Source organism: Macrotis lagotis, chromosome 4 (assembly GCF_037893015.1).
Source record: "Macrotis lagotis isolate mMagLag1 chromosome 4, bilby.v1.9.chrom.fasta, whole genome shotgun sequence".
NCBI lineage: Eukaryota > Metazoa > Chordata > Mammalia > Peramelemorphia > Peramelidae > Macrotis > Macrotis lagotis.
The window spans coordinates 125,043,636-125,056,084 of record NC_133661.1 but is presented as its reverse complement, the minus strand read 5'-3'; positions in this window follow the sequence as shown (position 1 = coordinate 125,056,084).

Sequence of the window (12,449 nt, the reverse complement as noted above, 5' to 3'; positions counted from 1 at the left end):
AAAATACCATCCACATCCAGAGAAAGAACTGTGGAGTTTAAATGAAGACTGAAGTTTTATTATCTTCAATTTTTAAAAGTTGTCTTATGTATTACCTATTATGTAATTTTGTTATCTCTAATATTTTCTTTCTTCATTTTGGATCTGATTCTTCTCTCACAAGTTCAACCTTGTTCTATATTTAGCCCGGTTTCAAATGTAAAGGCTATATCAGATTGTTTTCTGTTGGGGGCAGGGAGAAGGGAAGGAAGGGAGAAGAAAAACTGTAAAACTCAAAATATTGCAAAAAACATGATTGGTAAAAACTACCATTGTATGTAGTTGGAAAAATAAATAAAATATTTTTATGACAATTTATTTTATTTTTTTTGTCTTTTTTTTGTTGTTTTTGCAAGGCAAATGGGGTTAAGTGGCTTGCCAAAGGCCACACAGCTCCATAATTATTAAGTATCTGAGCCCGGATTTGAACCCAGGTACTCCTGACTCCAGGGCTGGTGCTTATTCCTCTGCACCACCTAACCACACTTTTTATGACAACTTAAAAAAAATTGAGAAAGGCTTCTTATAAACTGTGGGATTTTTGTTGGAACTTTAAAAAAATCCAGGAGGTGTTGATGAGGAAGGAGAACATTCCAACTGTCTCAAACTCATAACCACCTAAATGACAATTTCATTAACTTTTCTCATCTTCATTATTTGATCCTTTTTTGTAACACTTTTCTGCAGACTCCCTTTTTCTTCTTGGAACATTCTTCTTTGTACTTCATCCAAGTAAGTCCTCCTATCTCTGACCACTTGACCACTCCTCTGTTTCTTTCTCCTTATCATTCTCCCCTAACCTGCTACTAAATGTGGTATTCTCCAGGGTTCTGTTTTCAACTTTTTTCTCTCCTTACTTTGTATTTTTCAACCTTCCCCATCTCATTTGCACTCCAAACTACAACTGCTGACTCTTTTCAAACTACTTCCAAATTTCTAGCTCTGGCCTGGCTCTTCCCAAGAGGCAATGCCAAGTGCCTCTTAGATAATTCCACTTGCATTTCCTACTGGAAAATAAAAAATTAACACATCAAAAACTGTACTTATCACCTCACCCACCTGTTTCACTTCCTAATTTTCATATTTACATTAGTAGCTTCATTCTGACTCAGAACTAAATCTCAGTCCTCAGTTTTGGCCTGTAATATTGCCCCAGAAGTCTAATTGGTTTCCTAAAGAAAATGGCAATCCACTCCAATATCTCTGCCAAGAAAATTACAAATGTAGTCATGGAAAGTCAGAAATGAGGGAAACAACTTAACAAAAACTGTTTGTTATGCTTTAGTCCTCAGTGATTAAAATGGCTTTTATTAAGACAGCTTAACACAAGGACCACCTCTCTCAAGGAAAGAGGGGGTACCAAATCCTGGTAAGGCCTCCTCTTATATGCAGTTTGAAAAGCTTGTTCTCCTCCCCCTTCATGCCAATCATTGGCCAGGGTCACAATCTAACTGGCACAATCATCTCCCTTCCTCCTATTATTTCCCCCTCCCCCTTCCCCATTATAGAGTGAGCACAGGGGAGTGAGCTGTAAACTTCCTAAGCAGGTGCAAAGGACAATTACACACACCTTATTCAACCTCTGCAAAGTTATTTCTTTAATCACCTTTCCTTTTGTCTAAGTCTCCCCCGCCTTCCTATAAACAGGCTGGCATTCTTCAGCTTTCCACAAAGACCAAACAACCTCGCTTTTTGTAATGTATTATCCTCACAGACATCTGTGAGATTCTGGCAATATCCTCTCATCCTTATAGAAACAAAATACTAGATTCTTTCCCACACTGTTGTTCTCAACTGTTTTCAATTTATCCTATACAGTAATGCCTAATGAATCTTCCTCAAGCCCTCTTGTTTCGCCAACTGCTCATAAGCCACATAGCCTACCAAATAAAGTTAACCTTCTTGACCCTCATATTGAACTTGATTCCCTCCAGTCTATATTTTCAGACTTCTCTTTCAATCCTCCCCCTTTAATCATTCTAGGCTCTATCCAAGGCAGACTACTTGGACTCTCTTCAAATTGTTCCTGCATTTTCTACCTTCTTGCCCTTGCTCAATGACCTGTGTCTTCTACCTGGAAAGTCAGTTGCTTTCCTCCATCCTTGACTTTGGGTGTGCCTGTCCCATTCCTACCCATTCTTCAAGGCTCATTCAAATGTCTTCACCTTCATAAAGCCTTTTCAAACAACACAGATATGCTGAGATGAAAGAACTGAATGATAACCAAAGGATACAAGAACAATAGTTATCAGGGTAGAAAATTAAAGAATTGGGAAAAAAATTTAAAAAATAACTAAAAAATAAAAAAATAAAAAAAGAATTGGGATGTGGATGGGGTTATGACAGCACATCATTTATCCAAAGATCACATTGTGCATTTACCAATCTAGAACCAGAAATTCAATCAGGTAATTTCTCTCTTCTCTGAGTCTTTTGTATCTGTCTTATGACATGTCTCTTTTATATTTCTATTATAGTTATTTATATGTCTTATTACTCTTATTAGATGCCAAGTTCCAAGAAGTTAGGGACCACTTCTCATCTTTCTTTGAATCTTCCATGGTGCACAACAAATAATGTTTGTCCTTCATTTTCTTTCTTTTTTTGTCTTTCTTTTTTTTTTTTTTTTTTTTGCCAGGCAGTGTGCTCAAGACCACACAGCTAGGTAATTATTAAGTGTCTGAGGTCAGATTTGCACTCAGGTATTCCTGACTCCAGGGCCAGTGCTCTATCCACTGGACCACCTAGCCACCCCTTGGCCTTCATTTTCAAAGAAGATCATGACATCAGGGAGGTGATGCCATGACAAGTATGTGAATTGAATTTGAGTGAGGGAATGTTGTTTTAAGTCACCAGACTCACTTTCTCCTCCAGAGCCATCTGGGTCCAGTGACCAGGCATGGATCAGGACAATTAGTGATGGCCCTGGATGTGAGGCAATCAGGGTTAAGTGACTTGCCTAAGGTCACACAGGTAGTAAGTGGCAAGTGTCTGAGGCCAGATTCAAACTTTTGTCCTGAATCCAAGGCCAGTGCTCTATCCACTGCATCACTCATAAGGAAGGAAAAATTTAGAATTATTTCTGTGATTTCACTGGTATTAGAAACTCCCATGGTAAGGAAACTAGAATTTCAGGTCATCATCTTCTCTGCAACTTATATAGAAAGAGTCCTGGATCACTGAGAGGTTTAGGGACTAGCCTAGAGTCACACAGCTGATATTATGTAGAGGCAGTCTTAAACTTGGGTCTTCTTAGTTCATAGGACAGTTTGCTAATCTATGTGCTATACTGTCTCTCAAGTGTTTTAATTATAAATATAAATTGTTACTCTATGCAGTTCTGCCAGAGAGGGAGGTCTGATTGTGTCTGATTTTTGTAACTTTTCCATCTTTTCTCTTTCTTTTTCCGCTATTCCTTGCTTCCAAGATGCTCTGAGCTATAAAACCAGAAAACCAACCTTGCCTGACTTATGTCTAGATTGAGTAAATGGACCCTGAAGGAGGGCCAGGAATAAAATGCATTAGCTTTTAGCTTACTTCCTTGTTCTTATCTATTTTCTAGATAGGTGTGTCAGCCCAACTTAACCTTTGGTTAAGTGTTTTCCTGCCCCTATCCTCATCCTCACCCTATAACCAATTCTCCTATGTCTCCTAGATACAGTCTAGTTTTTCTTTACCCTTCCTCAGCACATTTAAGTTTACCTCATCTGACTCAAGGTAGATGAGAGTGAGAAGCATTCCGCATCGTTGATTGACCCTCAATAAAATGAGTTCATATCCCATACTTGCTGTATCCAGGCCTGGGTTTCACTCTTGCCTAGTTGAGTCCAGTTGGGAACCTTTTCCTGAGAAAATTAATCTTAACCTCCAAAACTCTCAATCCCTTAGGAAACCACAATACCCTGTTTCCTATAGGACATACTATATAAAAAAATGTGCTACCCAATTACCCACTGCTAGAGTCTGTTCTGACTTTCCTTCAATGAACAGCTTTGTATTCACTTCCATTTGTTTTGCTTTCCTCGTTATACCAGGGGTTTACATTTTTGATCTTTCATTAGATCATTCATTACTTTTACGAGATTGAGTATAACAGAATTTAGCTCTTGGAAGACCTATTTAGGGTACTTTCCTCACCTCTAGCAGATAATTCATCGAGGGATAAAGTAGGGACAGATGGAGGTGAAGGAGAAAGGAGAGAATGAGATAAAATTCAGCTCACCCAACTCCCACAGACATTGTTGGGATGTAAGGTAATTGAGCAATAATCTGAGATGAAAAGTTACAATTCCTAGTCCTATCCTTTGGGAAACACAACCCTGTTAATCAACAGAGTCTTATTGGCCAAAGTGGTCCATAAATAGAACTTAAAATTTTTTTATTCATTCATTTCACATAAAAAAAGAAAGCTTAGCCAAGTAAAATTTACAAAAAGATGGATTCATATTAGGAAAATAAAATATCAAATTAGTGAACAAAAATCACATGATCATTTTGCCATACACTGGAAAAACATTTTGACAAAATAGTCACTTTAAATGACTTCAAAGACATTAAAAAGAATAGTAACAGGATTTTTTCTTTAACATTGTACACAACATTTACTTGAAATCAAGAACTGACATTATGAATGATAGAGAATAATCAGAAGTCTATGAGGAATCATTATTCAGACTTGGGAAAGCAAGGGTAGAAATAAAACAAAAATTTATTTTAAGACACAGGAAGGGCTAGAGAGAGAGACAGAGAGAGATAAAAGCCACAGGTTGATAGAGAAGACAGGCCCTGAGCTGGGGCCCAACCCAGCTTTTTATGTTTTACCTCTCATCCAGAGGACAAAAGGTGAACTCCCTTTCTCTTATAGGATCAGGAATTAGGTAAAGGTTAAAGCCTAAGGAGATCAGGATACAAATTTTACATTAAATAATGAATCAGTGGTAATGATGATCTCCACTCAATTTGAGGAGATTACAAATTGTTTCTGTTACAATTACAATTCTCTACTTCTAGTCAATTTACATCTCAAGAGGAGGTCATAGTCCACCCAGTTTCTACATTCACAATTCTCTTCATCTTTCCCCTGCATCTTTTTCCCTAATACCAGAAAAAGAAATTGTTTTTGTTTTGTTTGTTTTGTTTTAGAAATGCTTGCAATCAGGGGCAGCTGGGTGGTGCAGTAGATAGAACATAGGCCCTTGAGTCAGGAGGACATGAGTTCAAATCCAACCTCAGACACTTAATACTTTAACTTAGCTGGGTGACCTTGGGCGAATCCCTTGTAAAAATCCAAAAAAAAAAAACCCAACTCAAAAAAATGCTTGAAATCACAAGAAGATAAGAAAATGAAATTAAAGGGACACATTTTGGTAAGAAAAAGATTTATGTAATTCAATTTGAGATAAATTAAATAATCCAATCATCATTCCATACTGCCAATATATAAAATAAGAGCTTCTCTTTTTAAATACCACCATTTAAAATTTACTAGGAAACATTTGTCATTTCAATGTCATAAAGATCATTATGGAAGTCATAATTTTTATAGCGGCTCCCTCAGCTAGTTGGCTTATTAGTCTTTTGGGTTTTTTTTTAATTCTTTCTATTTTCTACTCATCTCACACCCCCCATTAAGTTAAGAACTTAACCTTGCAGAAAAAACAAGAACTTACCAAACAACAATCTCTAAACTACTTCTGCAACTCGAAATTCTCTTCCAATCTCTACATTCAGGATGTTCCTCAGCAAGATGTACGTTTGTCCAAAGGTTTATTGTAAGTCAAATGTATTTCCTCATAGAAGCAAAATTATATATAATAGTTAACTTTCCAGGTCAGTTACTAAAGGCTAATTAACTCATAATGTACCTGAGCACAATACCTTACTAACAGAATCAACAGTACTGCCAAACCAATGTCTGAGAAAATTCGCTATTCTTCATTTAGTTTTTTATTACATTCAAGGCCCTGTTCTAGATACTTTGATATAGTACAAAAATCCGGTGCAATGGAAACAGAGTTGAGTTTGGAGATTAAGGACCTATGTTTGAATCCTGGCTCTGCCATTGACTTAATAATTATATGACCTTGGGTTGATCACTTAGCTTCTCAGGCCTCAGTTTCCTTATATAGTGATGAAATCTTGACCTCTAATCCTATTGTATCAAAGGTCACTGCATATACCAACATCCCGAAAGGGGAAAGAGGTTTTAGGCATAACTGATTATTCCTTTAATGGAACATAATGGAAGCTGATATCCAGCTCTACCCACCCCCTTGCCCACCCAATCTGGAATTGCCCTTGCCCCATCCTAGATTGAGAACTGGCCCTTCTTTGATGGACAGGGCCAGAAGTAGTTTGTCAGATTACACTTTGATAATCTAAATGTTTAAGAACCCAGTTCCAAGACTCCATGTTAGGGGCATGTTCTCTAACCAGACCCTCCACACACATGTAATCAACAAATTTAGAGAAAGAAATATCAATAAACATGTATATTAACCTAATTCTGCTTTGCTCTTTATTAAGGTCAAACTCTGGAAGTTAATATTTGTCTCTTATTAGGACAAACTCTGAATGTTAACACATTTAATTTATTATTTTAAAAGCCAAATTCAAGGAGGCAGTCAATATAAAACAGGAGGAGTGGACTATTTAACCTTCCTTTCAGGTCTAAATCTCTGATCCCATGATACTGTAATAAAGAACTAGTATATGTGATATCATCAGTGGATATAAATTCTCCAAATGGAAGAGAGTGTGGAGACAGCTTCTTAAGAGAATCATAAGACAAAGAGAAGTTATCTTTGTTTGACATCCTGAGGCAAGGAGCATGATATCTTGACTAGCTTCTGCGCTAGATTTTGTAAGACAGAGCTGCACATGGTCATCAATTCTCACTCCTTCCTTCCAGTCATTGGAGTCCAGTGGCAAGACAAAAGTCAAGATGACAGGACATGGTCCAGGATGCAGTGGGTAATCTTGATCTTTTTAAATTAAAGCTTTTCCCAGGTCTTAGAAGGTCTGAGGACACATCCATACAAGGACTACGGCCTAGGTAAGAATTGAGACAAAAGATGACTCAATTTATCATCTCAAAGATATCAATCTGATTGGGAATTTCTCTCTGGAATAGAAAACAACTGCTATTTACACTCATTCTAAGCAGCTAAGTGGTGCAGTGGAACCATCAGCCCTGAAATCAGGAGGATCTGAGTTCAAATGTGACCTCAGTCATTTGACACTTACTTAATAGCCATATTATCTTAGAAAAGTTCACTTAACCCTGATTACCTTGAATTCAGGGCCATCTCCAGTCCTCTGGCTTCCTATCTGGCCACCAGACAGATGGCTCCAGAGGAGGTTGATGACTCAACACAGCACCTCTCTCTCATGTTCAGTTCACCACTTTGTCATGGCATCAGCTCCCTGCAGCCAGAATCTTCTTTGGGAACAAAGGATAAATAACATCACAAGTCATCAGTACCAAAGGAATATATCTCAGTGAAAACCAGAGTAATTTGAATTTAAATATTTAGTTAAGCAGTTCATTTAAAACACAATGGGCTTTTTTTAAAGAAAGGATTAAATTCAAAGGTTGCACAGTTTTTTACAATTTACCACAAAAAGTTCACATCAAGATAATGAGTTTTAATAAAAATAAATGGGTGAGAGAGTTTAGGAAATCACCAGAGAAGGTTGGCTTCCCACAGGAAAACAAGCAAACAGGGGATAAGTAACAGAAGGCAAAGAGGTAGGAGAATTTAAGTGATGACACTTCCCCCAGAACAGGCTGCCCATCCTAAGTACCAAAGAAGGATAGAAGGGGTGGGGGATGACCTCTGCCAGAGTATGCTACTCTCCAACTGAGAAATGAGCTGAGCTAAGGAAGATGTGTGCCTGTGCTGGGGTGGGGAGGGGTTGAGGAGTTGGGTTTGTTGACAAGGGATTGTAGCCTGCTGAGTAGAGCAGAAAGGCAGAGATGAAGTAATAGAGAGTTTTGTAGATGAATAGGAGTAGGTCTGAGAATTAATCCTTTCAGCCTAAGGTAGGGATCCATTGTTTTGTTAATAGAGGCCTGTCTTTTGCCTGGGAGGCTCTAGGTATTTTACTAAAAGTTCTTTGACCTCTCTTCTAGTTTGGGCAATGAGTTTTTTTTGGGGGGGGTCAGTTCAGAGGTTACAGATTAATAACTATAAAAAATATTCTTCTCCAATATTTCCCCTCCTTCAAATGGACCTCCTCACAATGTTCATAGTGAGGGAATGGATAAGACTATGGAAGAAACAATTATAGGAAGGGTTCACTACTATTCTTATCTATGTGCAGGAATTAAAAGAGAGGGTACAAATTCTATAGTAATACCAGATCAGACTCTAAGAAAGAATTGAAATGGGAGATCATCTGCTCCATCCTATATTGAATATGTAAAGATTTTGAGATGATTGTAATATGGAAACACCAGGACACACAAACTAGTCCAGGAACTGATTGCCACATAAACTTCTGAACTAGGCCATGAGATAAAAGAATTGTGCAAACTACATTGAGGAGGCCATTGAAAAACTAATTAGTAGCACCAGTGTCTTATTGTTGTGGTTTGCTTTCGATTATCTGCCTGTGAGGAATCACAATTGAGGACCCCCCCCATACAGGTGTGGAAAGAAAATTGAGACTTATTAAAAGAAGTTACAACACAAAAGAGACAGGAAAGTTAAGAAGAGTTTAAAGAAAAAGACCATAAGGAATGCTAATTGAAGTAGGCAGACCAGCCCAGGAGTCTGGAAGGTAAAAGGGAGGGAGCCCCTTCCGAAGATCTCCTTAAATTCTCCCTCAGGGTCCGTGGGAGGGGTGGTGACCCGAGAGTGACCCAGGAGATTTTGCCTTTTGGGGAGGGGTATCTTATGGGTGGTCTTGGATAAGTTTCCAGCTCCCAGGCTGCCCCACCAAAAGAGAATGCAATCCAAATCAGATTGAAGACCCTCACCTAAATTAGAGGATAAAGGAAGAAGGGAAGATTCCCTTAACAAGAAAACAAAAGATTTACAAAACTTGTCCCCAAGTGACCTCAACACTCCCTATGCCCATGGTTCTCTGCATTAATATGAAGATCTTGGCCTTTGGAGCCATTTTGCTGGGGAGAATTATGAATGTAGCAGGGGGTGGCAGGGTGGTACAGCAGGAGTCAGGAGTACCTGAGTTCAAATTCGGCCTCAGACTCTTAATAATTACCCAGCTGTGTGGCCTTGGGTAAGCCACTTAACCCCACTGCCTTGCAAAAAAAAACTAAAAAAACAAACTGGGAAATGAATGATGAATGTAGCAGAAACAAAATCTGTAATCTTTTAATGCTGTTAAAATCTAGAAATCTCCTAAAGGTGTGAGAAGTCCTTTGCTCTAGAGACGTAAAATGACTCCTATAGCTTCATTGTTTAATGTAAAATTTTCAACCCCCCATTCTTCAAACCTCTACCAGGTTCTGGTCAGGTAATGGGGGGAGAGATTTTCCCTTTTACCCTCAGTGCCCAGATAAGATGCAGGGCTATAAAACTTAGGCTGGACCTCTCTGCTCAGGGCCTTTCTTTCTGGCCCAGTCAGCTCTCTCCCTGGCTGTCTTTCCCTCTTTTCCTCTTGCTGTCTCAGTCTCAGTCTCTATCTACCAAACCACTAGGCCTAGCCTTTTGTTATTTATTCTACCTTAAGTGCTCATTGACCCTTCAGGAAGAAATGTTTCTTTAACCTGTTTACTTGACTATATTTCATAATAAAATCCTGAACTGTTTTAACATTCCAGAGCGAGCATGTGAATTTATTTGTCTTTCAGTGCCCCCCCCAATTCCTATGCTTATCTAGTTACCCCAGATCCCAGTGGCAACAATATGACTCCAAAAGTTGTCTGGATAATACCAATTATCTGATAAACATTAAATGAATATCCAGTGTTAACTAGTCTCTTCTGTTAGGGCCAGTCATGATACCAGCATCCTCATCCCCAAGATGTCTGGTCAGGAAACATAGGGCTGCTTAGGAGATTAATTATAGGCAGCTGGGTGGTCCAGTGGATAGAGAGTTCAAATTTGACTTCAGACATTTGAGACTTGTACTAGCTGTGTGATCTTGAGCAAGTCACTTAAACCTGATTGCCTCTCATCCAGGGCCATCTCCAGGTGTCCTGATTCATATCTGGCCACTGGTTCCAGATAGTTCTAGAGGAGAAAGTAAGTCTGGTGACTTAGCCCAGCACCCCTTCAAACATATCCAGTTCATGTGTTTGTTATGGCATCACCTCCTTGATGTCATAGTCTTCTTCAAAAACTAAGGACGAAAAAAAAAAAAGGAAGATTAATTGCACTCTGCTGCTTTTCCAAAAGTGCAGAGATACTTATCTGTACTCAATAAGGCAGTCAAAAAACCTTCCTAGTAGAAAAATTAAGTGGACTAAACATACAAATTTTTTTATACTCCCCAACTGACAATCCTTTCCTTATTCCTTCTTCAACCTTACTTTTACCTCTTCCAAGTTTCCAAACTATCCATAACTCTGAAGGTACAAAATCTCCCAGGTTTCTGTGCCCACAATCTCTCCCCCCCAAAAAACTATGAGTCTTTAAGAATCATTTTGTCTAGTTCGGTCATGTTACAGATGAAGAAACAGTCTTAGAGTGGTTAAGTGACTCGTCAAGGGACACATGGCAAGTAGATGTTAGAAATGAGATTTAAATTAATTCCTGAGTACAAGTTTAGCAAGTCAATCAGCCCTAAAGAATTAATGAGTAGGGCAGCTAGGCTGTGCAGTGGATAGAGCACCTGGCTAAGACTGATTTCTATACCCAATTGGATGGCATGCTATTCCCTTTCTGAGCCTCTTTTTTTTTTTCTGAGCCTCTTTCAATGAGAGTAAGACTCATTCACTCCCCCTCATCTTCTCCCTTTTTTACTCTATTGCAAAAGCATTTTCTTGCCTCTTATATGTGAAATAACTTACTCCATTCTGCCTCTCTGTTCCCTTTCTCCCAGTACTTTTCTTTCCTATTAACTCCATCTTTTTAATATAGTATACCTTCAAACTCAAGTACCTTCTGTACCTTGTCTATATATGCTCCTTCTTACTGCCTAAATAAAAGAGAAGGTTCATATGAGTTAAAAGTATCATCTTCCCATGCAGGAATACAAGCAGTTCAACAACATTAAGCCCCTCATGTTATGCCCTTCCTATCAGTTCTGTCTATGCTTCACCTGAGTCCTATACTTGAAGATAAAACTTTCTATTTTGTTCCTTTCACCCTGAAAGGTTGAAAGTCCCCTATTTCATTGAATGTCCATCTTTTCCCCTGAAAGAATATATTCAGTTTCTCTATGTAGTTGACTCTTGGTGGTAATCCAAGCTCTTTTGCCTTCTGGAATATCATATTCCAAGTTGTTCGAACCATTAATGTAGAAGCTGCTAAATCTTGTTTTATCTGATTGTAGCTCCACAATATTTGAATTGTTTATTTTTGGGTGCTTTTAATATTCTCTCCTTGACTTGGGAGTTCTGAAATTTGACTATTATATTCCTGGCAGCTTTATCTTAGGGTCTCTTTCAGGAGGTGATCAGTGAATTCTTTCAATTTCTATTTAACCCTCTGCTTCTAGGATATTAGGGAAGTTTTGCTGGAGAATTTCTTGAAAAATGACATCTAGTCTCTTTTTTGGTCATGACTTTCAGATAGTACAATAATTTTTAAATTATCCCTTCTAGATCTGTTTCCTAGGTCAGTTGTTTCTCCAGTGAAATATTTCACAGTTTCTTCTAGTTTTTCATTCTTTTGGTTTTGTTCCTTGGAGTCTCTCAAAGTCATCAACTTCTAGAAGGATAATTCAGAACAAAATATAGAGGATATTGTGAAAGATAAAATAGACCATTTCAATTACATAAAATTAAAATGCTTTTTCATAAATTGAATCAATTAAGTAAGAGAGGAAAGAGAAACTGAAGATTGGGGAAATTATTTGCATCAAAAATCACCAATAAATGTCTTATGTCTAAGATATATAGGAAACTGATACAAATAAGTCAAACTAAAGAACTATCCTCTGGTAGATAAGGTCAAAGGACATGAATGGTTTTTAAAAAATAAATTATAAATTGTAAATATAAAAAACAAGTTCATTGGATTAGTCAATAGAACAATAGACTATGAGCTGATCTTTTGAGATAGACACCCAAATCTTGGGGGCATGGACAAAATGATGCCTGTTGCTAGATTGATTGGCAGAAACTACTTTAATGGTTCATTGGAGATTAGTCTCTGAAACTAATTGATGGGGAATACATGAGGCTATCCTAGTCTTGTGAGTTAAACAGTTTTGCTCAATGATTATATGATATCTATCCTAGCAATGACAGAGGTTTCAAAAGGCACAGTGGAAGA